The 18,644-nt window shown below is 36.6% G+C and overlaps 1 long non-coding RNA gene across 1 annotated transcript in view; it reads left to right on the top strand.

Annotated features, from left to right (window-relative positions):
• LOC116809639 (uncharacterized) overlaps nt 1-6,580 on the top strand; it is a 51,629-nt gene extending 45,049 nt beyond the window's left edge. The window contains exon 4 of the long non-coding RNA XR_004369919.1: nt 6,418-6,580. This is a non-coding gene — a long non-coding RNA (uncharacterized LOC116809639). The remainder of the gene's footprint in view (nt 1-6,417) is intronic.
• Nucleotides 6,581-18,644: the final 12,064 nt, after the last annotated feature.

Here is an 18,644-nt window from a genome sequence, read left to right as displayed (position 1 = left end):
TGCACCATAAAATTCAGGAAGTGAAGCCAGGTGATTATAGACTCTACCAAGTGAAAGAAAGAGCTGTCCTCCTTAAGGAAAAAGATGCAAAGAAAAGGATGCCAGGAAGATAAAAACAACAAATATCAACTTCAAGAGTCAGTATTTGAAAGATATTGTGATCTATCAAAGTATGTATTTTTTTCCGTATAAAGAAACATAGTGTTCTTTCACTCCTAACTATGATTGAGAATAGTTCATAGTCCAAATCAAAATAATTAACTATTATTATAATCTTTCTTCAGCAGACATACATAGAAATGAATACTTCTAATGAAGGATATGATTTGCTCTGTTTTGGGTTTGTTAACTATTTATTTAACTTGTGCTGTCAGAAGTACTATAAATCTATCTTGGATAATTGTATGTGTCTTTTTCTTTTGCTTGATACCCTTAAATGTCACTAGAGACTATCTTTTCTCCATGAATGATTAATTTTTAAAAATTATACATTTAGATTGAAAGATGTGGAAATAGATAAAATATCAGGAAATCCACCCAGGAATGAAAGCCAAAAATAACACACCTGAAAAAGTAAAGAGTATAACAGTTATGCCAATGGAATAACAATTTAAAACATAAATAATTATAATCTTGATTGACTATTTCTAAAGCATTTTTACATACGCATATGAAAGGAATGCTAAATTGCATTTTTTCTGAAAGCTTCTCATCTATGGTTTAAGAAAAGATTTACATATTTTACATAAAAATAAATTTTGCTGCTGCATTCATTAATCATTCAACAGCTATTTGATAGCACCTGTGGCATGCCAATCACTGTTCTCGATTTTGAAGATAGAGAAAAGTACCTACCTTTAGACTTTGCAAAATTAAGAGTTTAAACAATTACGATTTGGGTATAAGATATAAGGAGAAAAAACAATCGCGAATGACTTCCAGGCCTTTGGCCCTGACACATTGTGTGAATAGTGATTCTATTCAGTGAGATGGGGAGGAAAAGCAGATTGGGATGATATGTGGGGGGGACGGCAGTTATGTTTTGGACATAGTTTAACATGCCTATTATAGCACCAAATGAAAGCATGAATTAGACAATTGGATACAGAGGTTTCTGTTTGACAAAGAAGTTCAGCTTGGAGACAAATACTTGGAAGTAAAAAATGGAGAGATGTTAACCAAGGCCATCAGACAAAATGAGATTATGTAGGGAGAGAAAAAATTAGAGAAGAAAGGGCCAATGATATCCTTGAGGTGCCTGATAATTTAGAGCTATGGAAAAATGCAGGAGTCAGCTACAAAGATAAAGAAAGTGATGTAGGAATACAGAGCCAAATAAAGAAAGGATTTCAAGATAGATGCAACTGAGTTAACAGTTGCTAAGAAATCAAAAAGGTGAGGACTGAGAACTTGGCAAGATGGTGATTACTAGTAACTTCAATAGGACAAGTTTCAATGGGGTTGTTGAAATAAAGAAAAAATTAAGTTCAGGAAATATATAAGGGGAGAAGTAATAATTGCTTCAAAGACTGTTGTTATAAAGAGAAGTAGAATAATAGGGTGGCAACTAGAGAATGAGACAAAGCTTTTAAAACATGGATCGTATTATGATGGGAATTATACAGTAGAGAGTGAAAAACTGATTATATAGGAAAACAAGATGGCTATTTTAGGGAACAAAACCTTGAGAAGTTTAATGAATTGGACCTAGCAAAGCTGTGGAGGAATTAGTCTTCAATACAAGAAGTGACATTTCATCCATAAGTTCAGGAAGGAAGATCTTATGTACAAATATAGACACAAGTGGTTTTGTAGATTTTCTTCCTTCCCATCAGGGATACAATAAGCAAGAGCATTAGTGAGACCCAGGGTTGGAGAAAGTTGTTGACAATTTGAAGAGAGAGGAAAAGGTGCAAAGTAGTCCAGGAGACTGGAAGAGCAATGCTGGAGACCATGAAGGGTTACACTATCAGAGAACGTGCTGGAAGAATGAGTGTGATGGTGCATGATATGTTTAGACAGCAACCACAGGGCATGATCCTGATCCTATCAAGTAAACAACTGATACTGGGCTGCAGGGCATAGTCTACGTCGTAGGTTAGGGAATATGTTTTTGACTTGATAGGAGTTTGTTGGTAGAAAGTTTTGCAACTTGTAATATGCTGAAAAAAAAGAGCTATAGACAAATAGATATAAAACCATTTAATCTCACTGGTAAATAAGGAAATGCAAATTAGAAAAATCATAAAATACCATTTTATATTTTGAAATTTGCTAAAAATTAAAATACCATAATATAAGGTCTCACAAGGATTACATTCCCTGCTGGTAGAAACATGGTTATACCCAATCACTTTCAGATCACTTCATCAATATCAAGTAAAGTTGAAGGTGCCCAAATTTATGTGGGAATATACCTGAGAGACTCTTGTCAGCTTCATTAACATACACAGGTAATTACAATAAAAATGAATGTATATTGGTAGGAAAATGGGACAGTAAATTATGTTATTATTATAAGTTAGAGTGTTCTGGAGAAATAAAAATGAATGAATGAGCTATATGGACCAATATAAAGTGAAACAAGAGGGAAGATAAATATTTCAGTGCTGGAGAAAGTTGGCTTATAGAATTGTTGGTGGGAAGATAATGATATTTCCATCCTTTTGTTGTCTTAATGAATTGAAAGATGAGATTAGAAGCTTAAATAGGATGGAGGAAAGAAGAGAAATTTGGAGACTTGAGAAAAAGGAAAACCGTACAGTAGTCTTCAGAAAAAGAAATGAAGAAAATTCACTAGAGAAATTTAGCAATCATAAGCAGAGTTACAATTACTACAGCTTTCATCATTTCAATAGCAACAATCATTTCAGCAATATAGCTGAAATTTATTTGTATCTACAAGGTTATGCTGTGAGACCAGAATGATCTAAAGTTTCCAGGGGCAATTAGCTGAACATTTTTAAAAAGGGTGGACGTGAGGAGGCTAAATTTACCTGAGCCTTGAAGATGCTTGTGCAATTGCAGATATCTTAAAGGATGATACAGAATCTTACAGAAGCATTTTACCAGGGAGCACCTAATTGGACTTGACTTGCAAGACCATTTTATATATAGCCTCATAAACTTAGTAAAATATTGTTTATCATAATTAATATTCATTGAAAAAGAAGTCTTGATTTAGCAAAATTCGGCCATGTTAACAATAACCATTATAAGTACAAGGATCTAGTAATATACTTACCAGCGTTCAGCCATTGAATCAAAGAGGTTTGAAATACTATTGAACATGTTTCTTGCAAATACAAGTTGTTGTACAGTTCTTGCAATTATGAGAGGTACTTCAATATAAAATCTCTGGAATAAGATGGAATATATTTTCTAAAGCAACTTTAAATTTCAGAGAGATATAAATAACAGTATATCACATAGTAGTTTTTCCAAGTATGTGCTCTTAAATTTAGTTATTTCCTGTTATTTTAATTCCTGGGAGTAATTTTTAAAGTAGAATTGGTTAAGGTTTTAGCCTTCATTATTTCCTAATACATATCTATATGGAAAAAGTATTCAAGGTGTTGTTATTTATAGAAGGGATTATTTTGCATTGTATTAACAAGAAAGGATTGTATCCAGCTGAATATTAGTATCTTTCTTCAGTTTCCAGGAGTGATTTGAATTCCTAGTCTCAGATATAATCTTAAAGAAATTCCTGAAATGGAAACTCTGTTCTGACTATTCCATATTTGGCATCAATTTTATTATTAAGCTATTAATACAGAGTGCTTCAAACACTCATCTCCAGATTATTTAGTTTAAGCAATTCAAGTGAACTAGAAATATATAAATTTATTTTTCAATGCTTGTTGGAATGATAATTTGGGGGATAAAAATGTCAACGGAATGACAAATGGGATCTAATTAAACTAAACAGCTTCTACACAGCAAAAGAAACTACCATCAGAGTGAACAGGCAGCCTACAGAATGGGAGAAAATTTTTGCCATCTACTCATCTGACGAAGGGCTAATATCCAGAATCTACAAAGAACTCAAACAAATTTACAAGAAAAAAACAAACAACCCCATCAAAAAGTGGGCAAAGGATATGAACAGACACTTCTCAAAAGAAGATATTTATGCAGCCAACAGACACATGAAAAAATGCTCATCATCACTGGCCATCAGAGAAATGCAAATCAAAACCACAATGAGATACCATCTCACACCAGTTAGAATGGCGATCATTAAAAAGTCAGGAAACAACAGGTGCTGGAGAGGATGTGGAGAAATAGGAACACTTTTACACTGTTGGTGGGACTGTAAACTAGTTCAACCATTGTGGAAGACAGTGTGCCGATTCCTCAAGGTTCTAGAACTAGAAATACCATTTGACCCAGCCATCCCATTACTGGGTATATACCCAAAGGATTATAAATCATGCTGCTATAAAGACACATGCACACATATGTTTATTGCAGCACTATTCACAATAGCAAAGACTTGGAACCAACCCAAATGTCCATCAATGATAGGCTGGATTAAGAAAATGTGGCACATATACACCATGGAATACTATGCAGCCATAAAAAAGGATGAGTTCATGTCCTTTGTAGGGACATGGATGAAGCTGGAAACCATCATTCTCAGCAAACTATCACAAGGACAAAAAAACTAAACACCACATGTTCTCACTCATAGGTGGGAATTGAACAACGAGAACACTTGGACACAGGAAGGGGAACATCACACACTGGGGCCTGCCATGGGGTGGGGGAAGGGGAGATGGATAGCATTAGGAGATATACCTAATGTAAATGATGAGTTAATGGGTGCAGCACTCCAACAAGGCACATGTATACATATGTAACAAACCTGCACGTTGTGCACATGTACCCTAGAACTTAAAGCATATATATATAAAACCAAATATATATATATATATATATATATAAAAAATATCAATTGAAAGCATTCAGCCACTATAATCTTATTTAATAGTATCTTTCAGGCAAGGTAATATGAATCAATGGCACAGATAACTTTTAGACTAATTTGATCATTTACAAAGAACTACCCTCTTTATGAACAACTTACCTTGAAGAAGAAGGACTGGGGAGCAAACATTTTAGGATTTACAGATCAAATGATCTGTGCATCAAGTACTCAAGTATTCAGCTCTGTTGTTGTAGTGTGAAGGCAGTCATAGATAATTTGTAAATGAATAGCTGTGACTGTGTTTCGATAAAACTTTATTTACAAGAACAAGGTGCAAGCCAGATATGGTATCTGGCTGTAGTTTGCTTACTCCTAGATTGGATCACTTCTATATAAATAAAACCCATTTACTCAAAGTTATGTATTATTAGTAAATATCTGGCATATGCCACTAATGAAGTAGAAGGGATTTTCCAAGAAAAAGATTAATAAAATACTGACGTAATAAGACAAATTGTATTGACATAAGAAAAATCGTTTTTGTATGTAACCTTAAGATATATAAACACAATAGTTGATGCTTTCTTTCTGTTTTCTTCTACTAAACTTTCCCTCTAAACTCTCCAATGTTGCTTTTAAACACATTCTGTATTGGTCAAACACATTTTTTTAAAGTTTCCAGTAAGTAACAGAGTACATGTTAAAATCCACATCTTTGTATTTCAATTTGGTTTATTATTGTCAAATTTAAACAAAGAGTCATCTGTCTAACTCTTAAAGACAGGAGTTTACAAATATTAATGTTACTGCAAGTGGAGAGCTATTTATCCACTACTCCAATGGAATTGTCATTCTGCCAGAATGCCTCACGGGTATCTATTAAAACTCTACTACCCGGAACACTGAGCCCCTCCAAAGATCTAACATTTTCAGGGCTTTGCAGTGTTTTAATGATGTATCTCTATAAACTCAGATTTTTTTTCTTGAGTTTGAACTGTTTTATCTCATCTCTCTAAAAACAGATGCAAACCCCATTTTAAGTGCTGAATTTAACATTTTTAAAAGTTTAATTTACCAGAATGTTTAAGATTCGAAATGAATGATGACATAATTCTGTAGCTTTGTATTTTTCATCTATTTTCTCTCTTGCTTATTCTATTTCATTCTATTTCACATACATATATACTATATATAGAGATATAGTAATTTTGTTCATTATTCTGTGTAATTTTCAAACAAATAATTAGAAATAAAATTAATACTAATTTTTACGTACTTTACTAATGTCTGTAAGTTAAATTCTGATATATGGACTCCTATAATGTTTTGTAATTTGTTATATTGTTAATTGGGTGGCAATTTCAGTTAAATAATTTTTTTCTAGGCTAAATCTATAGTGGCTAGAGTAGAAAGAGTATAGAAAAATATATAATGTATAAATGGTTATTAGAGAAAGATTTCTGAAATATAATTTTCTTTTTCAGGTACCACATCCTAATTCTTATGAAAATCCACATACCACTGATAATCTTTGCAGTAAGCATGCAGAAATATGCAAACTGCTCTTACTGAAGAAATCTGAAAGCATAATTTTTGTGACAACAATAATAACTGCGTGAGAAATAAAAGCATTAATTTTCAGTGTTTACAGTTCACCATTTATTAATTCATTTTCACTCTTTAAACAAAGAAGGCCTAAAGGGAAAGCATAGTATTAACATATTAGGAGACTTGAGGTGTATACAATTGTTTTATAAGATTTAAGGATTCTTTTGATGGCAGAACACAACACAGTTGCATTCAGGTAGATTAAAGGAAGAGTTCTTTGTTATTTATAGCTCCAAAACAAGAGAAGGCTGACACTCAAGGCCAGACAAGGAGTTGTACCTAGGGCCAGGGTAGCAGCAAGCTGAAATTTAGAGGGTAATTTATGTGGGGCAAGTGGGGTGACACTAGCTAGATGTCAGGAGCTCTCTGTGGACTAATTTGACTAACTTCATGGGCTCTGAGCATAGGTGCTGTCCCAGCTAGCTGGTGCATGTGCCCTGGGCAATTGAGGTAGGTTTAGATGGTCCTAGAGTCTGAGAATTATAAAGAAAGAGATGTTGGAGGTGTGGACTTAGCTGCTCAAGAAAAGAAACTGTCAGCCTCTAGTTAAGGCCTCAAAACTTGGTAAAGACAGCATTTAAAACAAAAACCAAACCACGTTACGATTGACCCCTTTGTGTCTTGACATCAGTTTTAACATAAATTATTTGGGGTATCTGAATGGTCTAAATAGCAGAATCTTCCAGTAGGTACTCCATACATTGCCCCAAACTCTGCAGAAAATATTTTATTATGACAGTAAAAAGGAAGAAAACAAGTAGAAGTACAAGAAATCTTTATAGGTTTCCCTTAAAGGAAGTTTCTCATGTATAGAGTATTACCTAGAAAAACAAATCTGAAATATCTGAGGTGTCTAAGAGTATCTTTGAGATGTTATAATGTATGTTAAAAGTATGAATTAATTTGTATGCCAATAATATCTCGGTGTATTCCTGAGTCAAGGCGACAATTCCAGTAGTTACGTTGTAAAGGGCATGAACTAATATTCAGTAAGGTACATGCAAAGTTAAGAGTAATCAAGGTGAAAGGGACAGTCATGGTGCTCATGGTCTGAGATGTAGTGTGGGGGGTCATGGTGGAAAGCTGGAGTGGGGTTTAAGAGAAGAAGCTGTGGAGTGGGAAATTCTCTCTTCATGGGGCCGAGGAGTGGACTGATATGGGGCAGTTAGTTCCTGGAGAAAGTAGTAATCTTGATCAACTTTTAGAATGGCACAGATAGTAGTAATGGCTACAAGATTTCCCTTTAGGCTTGAGAGTGTAGGAATGCATGTTTTGGAAGAGTGCAGGGATTATGGGCTAAGGAAACAGTGAGCTCAGAGAATACAATAGAATCTGAAATAGTGGAGGAAGAAAAGCAATAAATGTCCCGTCTCCAATTTGTCTGCATCTTAGGAGAGGCAGTCCATTGCTGAGGCAGTGTTCTCAGTGTACAGGATGAAGTCTTCTCCGGCAGCAAGCTCCCGGGCTGAGAAGACGTTATCTAGGCTGTGGAACTGCGGTATCTTTCTCAAACTGATAACCACTCAGGCCTTGTGGATCACATTTTTGTGGTTCTATAGTATAACGAGTCTGAACCACCTATGAAATTTGAAGGAAAATTTTGACCTGGGAGCTTGACTTGAAAATATCTTTTAAGTCAAGGGGCCTTTGGGTACAGATGATGCCAGCATCTCAGATACGGTAGTAATTGGAGCACAGTGCCAAACCTGTCTGGCACAATTAAAGTGCCAATTATTGGTGACTGAATCTAAAGGCCCCTAACGCTCCATGTTTTTCCCAGATAGATGAGGAGAAGGTTTTCATACAAATATGTTTTAAATCATATGGCCTGATTTTGGTTCATGTGGTTAATACGGTGTTAAGTTGCTTGCCAATTAAAATACCTGTGGCTATGAGTAGAGCTGCAACATTAGCCTATAGGCAGGCCCTCCAATTTCACCAATTACTATGCATCCTTTGCATCAGACAGGGTTTGGAAAATGCTACTCTAAAATATGGCACCTTGGCATTTGACAAAAGAGCAGAAGCAGACCCTAGAAACTAGAAAGAATCCCCCTAGCTATCCTGACACAGGCCATAAAACCCAGCTTGTCTTTCCCTTAAAATAGATTATAATACTCTCATTCCAGAGGGGTCTTCCTTCTACCCAGAGAGGGGAAAAACATCCTTAACCCTGAAGACACAAAGACACAGAGAAGAATCTGAACACCAGGCCTTGATGAATTTCCTCCCCAATTTATTACCATTACTTCATACCCTTTTTCATCCAATTATCTACTTCATCCACAACGATCTACTTCTTCAGACTTATCATAATGTGTACAGAGTTTACCTCATTTTTCTGAGTCTTTATTTTCTGAGGACTTTCATGTAACATAAAGCATATTAAATAAATGTTTATGCTTTTTCTCGTTAGTTTTTTTTTTTAATCACTTTTTCTTCCTTCCACATCAGTTGTTGGTTTGTTTGGTGAAGGACAAGCTGGTGAGGCCTTTGGGCTTCATTAGCCAAATTCAATATTTGCCATATTTGGTTAAAACAATGACCTGGAAAGTTTAAGTCTGTGTATCACAAGCCAATGAAAGTACCCAAACTGAGAGTGACCAGACTAATAGCCTATGGAATGGTGTGCAGTTAGATTTGACAGAGTTTTGCTGCTTGATGTCGCTTTTCCTCTGTCATATGTTATTAGCGAGGAGGGTTGGTCTGGTTTTATCATTATGAAATATGGTGTTAATTCCATTATTATCTCTGAAGATAATTTTAATTTACTAAGTTGAGTTTTTTGTTTTCCTTCTGTGTAGTCTACACTGTCTGTAGGATTGGCCCTGGAGCACTAATTTTAATTTTATGGAGGGATGAGAAGGAGAACCCAGATTAATTATCCACCCCTTATAATCCAAATATTGAGGAAAGTATTTAGTGTGGTGGCAATTCAAGTTCAATTGGGTCCTATACTACATAGGCAGGTGTCTGGTCTGTGAGACAATCTATAGCTAATGGTTCTCAGGAGAGTATGTGTTGTCCCTATGGCTTCCAGGCCTTATGAGCCAGAGTTACAACTGAAAATTTATAAAGGAAAGAGCAGACATTATTGAGAGAACTCATAAATAAAGAGTCTTCATATATACGGCAGTGAAACGTATCACTCATTATATATAGGAATGGGCAAAAGGTAGGATTTTAAAAGTTGTATAAGGTGTAAAGTAGGCCAATGTGCCTTCAATTAAGATAGATGAAAGTCTGGGGCATGATATGGACCCATTTATAAGTCTATTTGTCATTTCACAACTTAAATATACGTTCTCTGAGGAGCCCATTAGGCCTCTCAATTAAACCCTCGGTCTGAGGCCTATAGTGAAGATGAAATTTCCATTGAATGCCTTTTCTAAAAGCCATTATTGGGTATTCTGAGACGTGAGGTGTATGCATTAGTAATGTCTGGAACTTTGAAGGGAATAAAAAACGTCCTGGTGAGGCTTTATATTGTTGTCTTAGTATATGTGAAGATACACGAGGACTTGATTTATAGTTTGGATTTCTGTGAGGCGAAATATCTCAGAACTCTTTATCCTGAAGAGAACAGCTCAGGAAATGGCCCAAGAATTTGCAAAAATGTGCAGATGGGGTCATTTGTTGGCTAGGGCATTCAGTGCTAAAATGACTTTCTAAAGTTTGGCCAATTGCCCTGCCCATTATTAAGGAATTCTTGGTTAACTATGGAAAGCAGCAACATTCTACTGAGCTTCACCACTATTAATGGTTGTAATGCCATATGTTCAGTCTATGCAATCCCACAGCTATTCACTCAGTTAATCTCACTTAATTTATAGGTAGCCAAGGAGCTAGGCATCCAGCAACATGACATCTGGCAAGGAACTGAAGACAGACAAGGCCATTCTCTCCTGCAAGAGGAATATGCTAGAGGGCTCAGGTTCAGGTACATCCTGTACCAAGGACTACTCACTAGCCATGCTGAACGTGTAGGATGTTACTTCCATGATCCAGGTCATAATGGGCAGTATGGTGTGCAGGGCCACAGGCTCAGGGCCTTCAAGAGCTTCAATTTCCAACAGATTCCAACATGTGGCCAGAAATTGCCACTCTAATGGTGGATGTCTGAGAAGAAAAGTTTCTTGCACTGGAAGCCCATGGGCAATTTATGTCCATCATAGCTGGTTCAGAGACACCATGAGGCATGAGAGAACACTATTAAAGCTTCCACAGTGAGGAAGCCTCTGAGGATACTAACAGGAATGTCTGTTGATTTTAATTTAGACAAAAAGATGTACTCATATTTCCATTAAATGTGTGTCAAACAAATCTACTCAGGAGAAAGTGTCATACTTGTGTTCCTGGAGAAAGTTGGATGCAACTAAGATCTTATCTGCAAAGACGGCATGCAAAGACAAATCTGTTGAGATATCCCATGCATAGGCTAGGGGATATTGTAATACCTTCAAAGGTGAAGGCAGACTGCAGCTGAGATACTGCTGAAATAAGCACCAAACAGAACATAGTCATCTAATGTACAATAGAAAAATATTTACCAGCTGCTAATTTGACAAAGTTATTAATTTCAGTAATACTGAATTTTGGCTAGGGGGGCCTTAATGGATGGGACCTGAGCATTAAGATTGCAGTAAGACATTGTAATGTACTATTCATTTTTTCCAGGTTTAAGAATAGGCAAAACTGAACCCCACACTTCCTGGACATATATCGTGATGCAGTGAGACCCTCTCCACTGCACACCCAGGCAGATCTCCAGGTATTCAGAGCATAAGATCACCTGGATCAGCAGCCTAAGCTGTCCTGCCCTTCCTGTGAAGAGATCCTGGTGCAGGGCATGGCATGGCACAGGTGGGGAGCAGGATCTCTGCTACATGCCCAGGAAGATCTCCATGCATTCAGAACACCTGTCTGCCTGGTTCACCAACCTAAGTCACCTCCACTCCTGTGCAGAGATCTTGCTGCAGGGGAACCCTCTTCACTCCACACCCAGGCAGGTCTTCAAGTATTTAGAGCACCCACTCACCTGGTTCAGCAAGCTGACCTGTCCCAACTTTCCCATACAGAAATCCTGATGCAGAAAGGCATTCTCTGCTTAATACCCCGTCAGATCTCCAGACATTCAGAGCACCCACTCATCTGGTTCGGCAGTCTAAGCCACTCCACTCCTCCTGAACATTGATTGTGGTACAGCAAGGCCCTATCTGCTCCACACCCAGGCAGATCTCCAGACATTCAGAAAACCTCCTGACCTGGTTCAACAGCCTGAATTGCCCCACCAGTCCTGTGGAGACATCTTGGTGCAGTAGGTCCCTCTCTGCTCCATGCCCAGGGAGATCTCCAGGCATCTGGAATGCCCACTCTCCAGGATTAGAAATTTAATATATCCTCATCCTCTTGCAGAGAACTTGAGCCCAAGGAGGTTTCTCATCTCCATGCATAGACATACTTCTGGGTTCTTGGTGGCCACCCACTGGCTTTTCCTTCTGCACAGGTATTTGTGCCTGCCATGGGAGACCTTTAGGAGGACCTGCCAGATCTGGCTCTACCCATCATGGCCCCCACACCCTCAGAGCTGAACAGACGGCTCAGACCACTGTGCATTATATGAATAAGCCCGTTCTCTGAGACAACAGAGAGCTTATTCCAGTAAGCATGGATCAAGTGTACACTCAACCATATAAGCTGCAGCCAGCTATTACCTGTACATGCTTTTTATTGGCTCATGCATTGAACTTCCCAGCCCAATATAATACCTGCTAAAAGAATTGCATAGTGCTATAGAAGCAACACCAAAAGACCCTACTTAGCATTCTCTAGAGTTGCACCCTCTAGGGAGTGGGAAAGAAAAAAAAATATTACAGGAAAAGGGAGAAAAAGGAAAAAAAAATCTACCTGCACAAAAAACAATTTAACAAATTAGAAGTGTGTCAGCATTTCCAGCTGACAAGGAACCAGTGCAAAACTTCTGGCACCATGAAAAATCTGAACAGTGTGATACCACAAAAGGGTCATAGTAGCTCTCCAGCAATGGTTCCTAAGCAAAACAGAAATTCAGAAATGACAGAGAAATAATTCAAAGCATGATTTGCAAGGAAGTTCAAGGAGATACAAAACAAAGTTGAAAGTCAACACAAAGAAACTTCTTTTTTTTATTATTATTATACTTTAAGTTCTAGGGTACATTTGCACAATGTACAGGTTTGTTACATATGTATACATGTGCCATGTTGGTGTGCTGCACCCATTAACTCATCACTTACGTTAGGTATATCTCCTAATGCTATCCCTCCCACTTCCCCTACCCCACGACTGGCCCTGGTGTGTGATGTTCCCCTTCCTGTGTCCAAGTATTCTCATTGTTCAATTCCTACCTGTGAGTGAGAACATGCAGTGTTTGGTTTTTTGGCCTTGCGGTAGTCTGCTGAGAATGATGGTTTCCAGCCTCATCCATGTCCCTACAAAGGACATGAACTCATCCTTTTTTATGGCTGCATAGTATTCCATGGTGCATATGTGCCACATTTTCTTAATCCAGTCTATCATTGATGGACATTTGGGTTGGTTCCAAGTCTTTGCTATTGTGAATAGTGCTGCAATAAATATATGTATGCATGTGTCTTTATAGCAGCATGATTTATAATCCTTTGGGTATATACCCAGTAATGGGATGGCTGGGTAAAATGGTATTTCTAGCTCTAGATCCCTGAGGAATCGCCACACTGTCTTCCACAATGGTTGAACTCGTTTATAGTCCCACCAACAGTGTAAAAGTGTTCCTATTTCTCCACATCCTCTCCAGCACCTGTTGTTTCCTGACTTTTTAATGATCGCCATTCTAACTGGTGTGAGATGGTATCTCATGGTGGTTTTGATTTGCATTTCTCTGATGGCCAGTGATGATAAGCATTTTTTCATGGTCAACACAAAGAAACTTCTAAAGCAATCCATTAAATGAAGGAACAGATAAACATCTTAAAAAGAAATTATTCAGAACTTCTAAAATTGCAAGCTTATTTAAGGAACTTCAAAATACAATTGAAAGCTTTGTTAATAGACTGGACCATGCAGAAGAAATAATTTGAGACATTGAAGATTGATTTTTGAGCTAACTCAGTCATATAAAAATAAAGTACAAATAATTTTAAAAAGTGAACAGTCTTCGACAAATATGAGATTATGTAGAGCAATCAAACCTACAAATTATTGACATTCTTGAGAGAAAAGAAGAAAAAGAAAATTAAAAAATATTTGAGGCAATAATTTAATAAAATTTCTCTAATTTTGTTAGAGTGGTAAACTTCCAGATACTAGAAATCCAGAGACTAGGAATCCAGAGAATATCTGCAAGATACTATACAAACAAACATCACAAAGGCATATAGTCACCAGACTGTCCAAGGTCAACAATAAAGAAAAAATCTTAAAGGCAGCTAGATAAAAAGTTAGGATCATATACAAATGGAATCCTGTCAGGCTAACAGCAGACTTCTCACAAGAAACATTACAAGCCAGGAGAGATCATGGGCCTATTTTCAGCATTCTTGAAGCAAAGAAATTGCAACCAATAATTTCATATAACAAAAATGAGATTTGTAAGCAAAGGAGAAATAAATTCCAAATTACTAAGATAATGTATTACCGTTGGATCAGCCTTATGCAAGATCCTTAAGGAAGTTTTAAACATGCAAATGAAATAAAGATACCCACTACCCCAAAACAAACTTAAGCACATAGCCCACAGACCCTATAAAGCAACCATACAATGGAAATTACAAAGTAAACAACTAACAACTACATGACGGAATCAAATCCTCTCATAACAATATTAACTTTGAATAAAAGTGGTCTAAATGCCCCACTTAAAGGGCATAGAGTGGCAAGTTAAATTAAAAAAAATTTTAAAAAGACCCATCAATCTGCTGTCTTCAAGAGACCCATCTCACACATAATGAAACTCATAGGCACTAAGTAAAGGATTGAAGAAAGTTTTACCACAAAAATGGGAAACAAACAAATAAACAAAAAGCAGGGGTGACTATACTTAGATAAAAGAAAACTTTAAATCAAAAGTAAAAAAGAACAAAGAATGGCATTAAATAATGATAAAGTGTTAAATTCAACTAAATATATATGCATCCAAAATTGGAGCACCCAGATTCTTTAAAAAAGTACTATCTATTTTGTTAATCTTTTCAAAAAACCAGTTCCTGGGATCATTGATTTTTTTGAAGGGTTTCTCGTTTCTCTATCTCCTTTAGTTCTGCTCTGATTTTAGTTATTTCTTGTCTTGTGATAGCTTTTGGGTGTGTTTGCTCTTGCTTCTCTAGTTCTTTTAATTGAGATGTTAGGGTGTCGATTTTAGATCTTTCCCGCTTTCTCCTGTGGGCATTTAGTGCTATAAATTTCCCTCTAAACAGTGCTTTAGCTGTGTTCCAGAGATTCTGGTACTTTGCGTCTTTGTTTTCATTGGTTTCAAAGAACTTATTTATTTCTGCCTGAATTTCGTTATTTACCCAGTAGTCATTCAGGAGCAGGCTGTTCAGTTTCCATGTAATTGTATGGTTTTCAGTGAGTTTCTTAACCGAGTTCTAATTTGATGGCACTGTGGTCTGAGAGACTGTTTGTTATGATTTCCATTCTTTTGCATTTGCTAAGGAGTATTTTACTTCCAATTATGTGGTCAAGTTTAGAATAAGTGGCTATGTGGTGCTGAGAAGAATGTATATCCTGTTGATCTGGGGCAGAGCCAAAATTAAAAAATAGATCTAATTAAACTAAAGTGTTTCTGCACAGCAAAAGAAACTATCATCAGAGTGAACAGGCAACCTACAAAATGAGAAACAATTTTCACAATCTATCCATCGAAAAAGGGCTAATATCCAAAATCTACAAGAAACTTAAACAAATTTACAAAAGAAAAACAAACAACTCCATCAAAAAGTGGGCAAAGGATATGAACAGACACTTTTCAAAAGAAGACATTTATGTGGCCAACAAACATATGAAAAAAAAGCTCATCATCACTGGTCATTAAAATAAATGCATATCACAACCACAATGAGATACCATCTCACTCCAGTTAGAATAGCTATTATTAAAAAGTCAGGAAACAACAGATGCTGGAGAGGATGTGGAGAAATAAAAATGCTTTTACACTGTTGGTGGGAGTGTAAATTAATTCAACCATTATGGAAGACAGTGTGGTGATTCCTCAAGGATCTAGAATCAGAAATACCATTTGACCCAGCAATCTCATTACTGGGTATATACCCAAAGGATTATAAATCATTCTACGATAAAAACACATGCACACGTATGTTTATTGCAGCACTATTCACAATAGCAAAGACTTGGAACCAACCCAAATGCCCATCAATGATAGACTGGATAAAGCAAATATGGCACATATACACCACAGAATACCATGCAGCCATAATAAAGAATTAGTTCATGTCCTTTGCAGGAACATGGGTGAAGCTGGAAACTATCATTCTCAGGAAACTAACACAGGAACAGAAAATCAATTACCACATGTTCTCACTCATAAGTGGGAGTTAACAAGGAGAACACATGGACACAGGGAGGGGAACATCACACACTGGGGCGTATCGGGGGTCGGGGGGCTAGCGGCAGGATAGCATTAGCAGAAAAACCTGATGTAGATGATGGGTTGATGGGTACACCAAACCACCACGGCACGTGTATACGTATGTAACAAACCTGCAGGTTCTGCACATGTATCCCAGAACTTAAAGTATAATAAAAAAAAGAACTATTAAAAAAAAAGAAAACAAGTGCTGCTATATCTATGAAAATACTTTGACAGACAAACAATAACAGTGAGGAACTTTGAAACCCCAATGTCAGCCTTAGACTGGTAATCTAGGCAGAAAACTGAAAAAGCAATTCTGGACTTAAACTCGACACTTGACCAATTAGACCTAATATATAGCTATCAAAAAACTGCAATGACCAATGACATAATATGTATTTTTCTTCTCTGAAAATGGAACATGCTCCATGAGTGATTCAACCATATCCTTGACTATAAAACAAGTCTCAATACATTCAAAAAAATCCAAATTATGCCAACCAAACCCTTGGGCCACAGAGGAACAAATATAGAAATAGCTAGAAGATCTCCCCAAATCACAGAATTACATGGCATTGATCAACTCGCTTTTGAATGACTTTTGAGTAAACAAGAATAATAAGGCAGAAATCAAAAAATTATTTGAAGTAAATGAAAATGGAGACACAAGATACTAAAATATCTGGGTTGCAGCAAAAGCAATGTTGAGAGAAAAGTTTATAGCATTTTATATCTACCCAAAAAGTTAGGAAGACCTCCGATTAACAATCTAACACCACTCCCAGAGGAACTAGAAAAACAAGAAAGAGGAAAAGAAAAAAAAACAAGCTACCAGAAAAAAAAGGAATAACTGAAATTAACACAGAACTGAATGAAATCAGACCCAAAAATCCATACAAAGAATCGACAAAACCAAAAGTTGGTACTTTGAAAGGATAAACAAGATTTTTATCTTGTATATCAAGATATTTTATCTTTTATATATTTTATCTTGTATATCAGTGTATATCCTCTGAAAGGATATACACTGCTATATTCATTTACAAACAGAAAAAGAGAAAAGATTGAAATAAGCACAATCAGAAATGACAAACAGCACATTACCACTGACCACCCAAAAAAAAAAAGATCCTCTAAGTATATTACGAACACCTTTGCCCATACAAACTAGAAAATATAGAGAAAATGGATGAATTCCTGGAAACAGAATTTCCCAAGGTTAAATTAGGGAAAAATAGAAGCCCTGAACAGACCAATTTCACATTCTAAAATTGAATAAGTATAAACACCCTCCAACTAAAAAAAAGTTCTGGGCCAGATGGATTCACAACTGAATTCTGCCAGACATACAAAGAAGACATGGTACTAATTCTACAGAAACTATTCCAAAAAATTGAGGAGGAGGGACTCCTTCCTAATTCATTCTGTGAAGTCAACATTATCCTGATACTAAAACCTGGCAAAGCACAACGAGGAAAGAAAACTATAGGCCAATAACCCTGATGGACATAAATGCAAAAATCCTCAACAAAGTTCTAGCAAACTGAATCCAACAGTACATCAAAAATTTCAATCATCATGATCAAACACACTTCATTCCTGGGATGCAAGGTTGTTTCAACATATGCAAATCAATACATGTGATTGACCATACAAACAATTAAAACAAAAGCCATATGATCATCTTAATAGATGCAGAAAAAGCTTTCAGTAAAATCCAACATCCTTTTCATATGGTTTGGATCTGTGTTCCTGCCCAAAGCTCATGTCAAATTGTATTCTTCGTTGTTGGAAATGGGGTCTGGTGAGAGGTGATTGGATCATGGGGGTGGTTTCTAATGGGTTAGCACCATCCCCCTAATGCAGTCTTGTGATAGAGTTCTCATGAGATCTGCTGTTTAAAAGTGTGTGGCACCTCCCAGCTCTATCTCTCTTCCTCCTGCTTCCGCCACGTGAAGTGTCAGCTTCCCCTTCACCTTCTGCCATGATTGAAGCCAAACAGATGCTGCCATGCTTCCTGTACAGCCTGCAAAACCATGAACCAATTAAACTTGTCTTCTTCATAAATTTTTCAGTCTCAGGTATTTCTTCATAGCTATGTGAGAACAGATTAATGCACCTTGACAATAAAAACCCTCAACAAATTAGACATCAAAGGAACACACCTCAAAATAATAACAGCCATCTATGACAATCCCAAAGCTAACATCTCACTGAATAGGCAAAATCTGGAAGCATTCTTGAGAACTGGAAAAAGTTCAATATAGTAGTGAAAGTTCTAACGAGAAATAAGGCAAGAGAAAAAAGTAAAAGGCACCCAAATAGAAAAAGAATAAGTCAAATTGTTTCTCTTCACTGATGATACAATTCAATAACTAAAAATCCCTAAAGAGACTGCCTCAAGGCCCTTGGAACAGATAAAGCACTTTGGGAAAGTTTCAGGGTACAAAATCAATGTACAAATATCAGTAGCATTTTTATATGCCAATAATGTTC

Source organism: Hylobates moloch, unplaced genomic scaffold (assembly GCF_009828535.3).
Source record: "Hylobates moloch isolate HMO894 unplaced genomic scaffold, HMol_V3 SCAFFOLD_1, whole genome shotgun sequence".
NCBI classification, from domain to species: domain Eukaryota; kingdom Metazoa; phylum Chordata; class Mammalia; order Primates; family Hylobatidae; genus Hylobates; species Hylobates moloch.
Note: the sequence above shows the minus strand (reverse complement) of the source record. Positions and strands in the feature narration are given on the sequence as shown.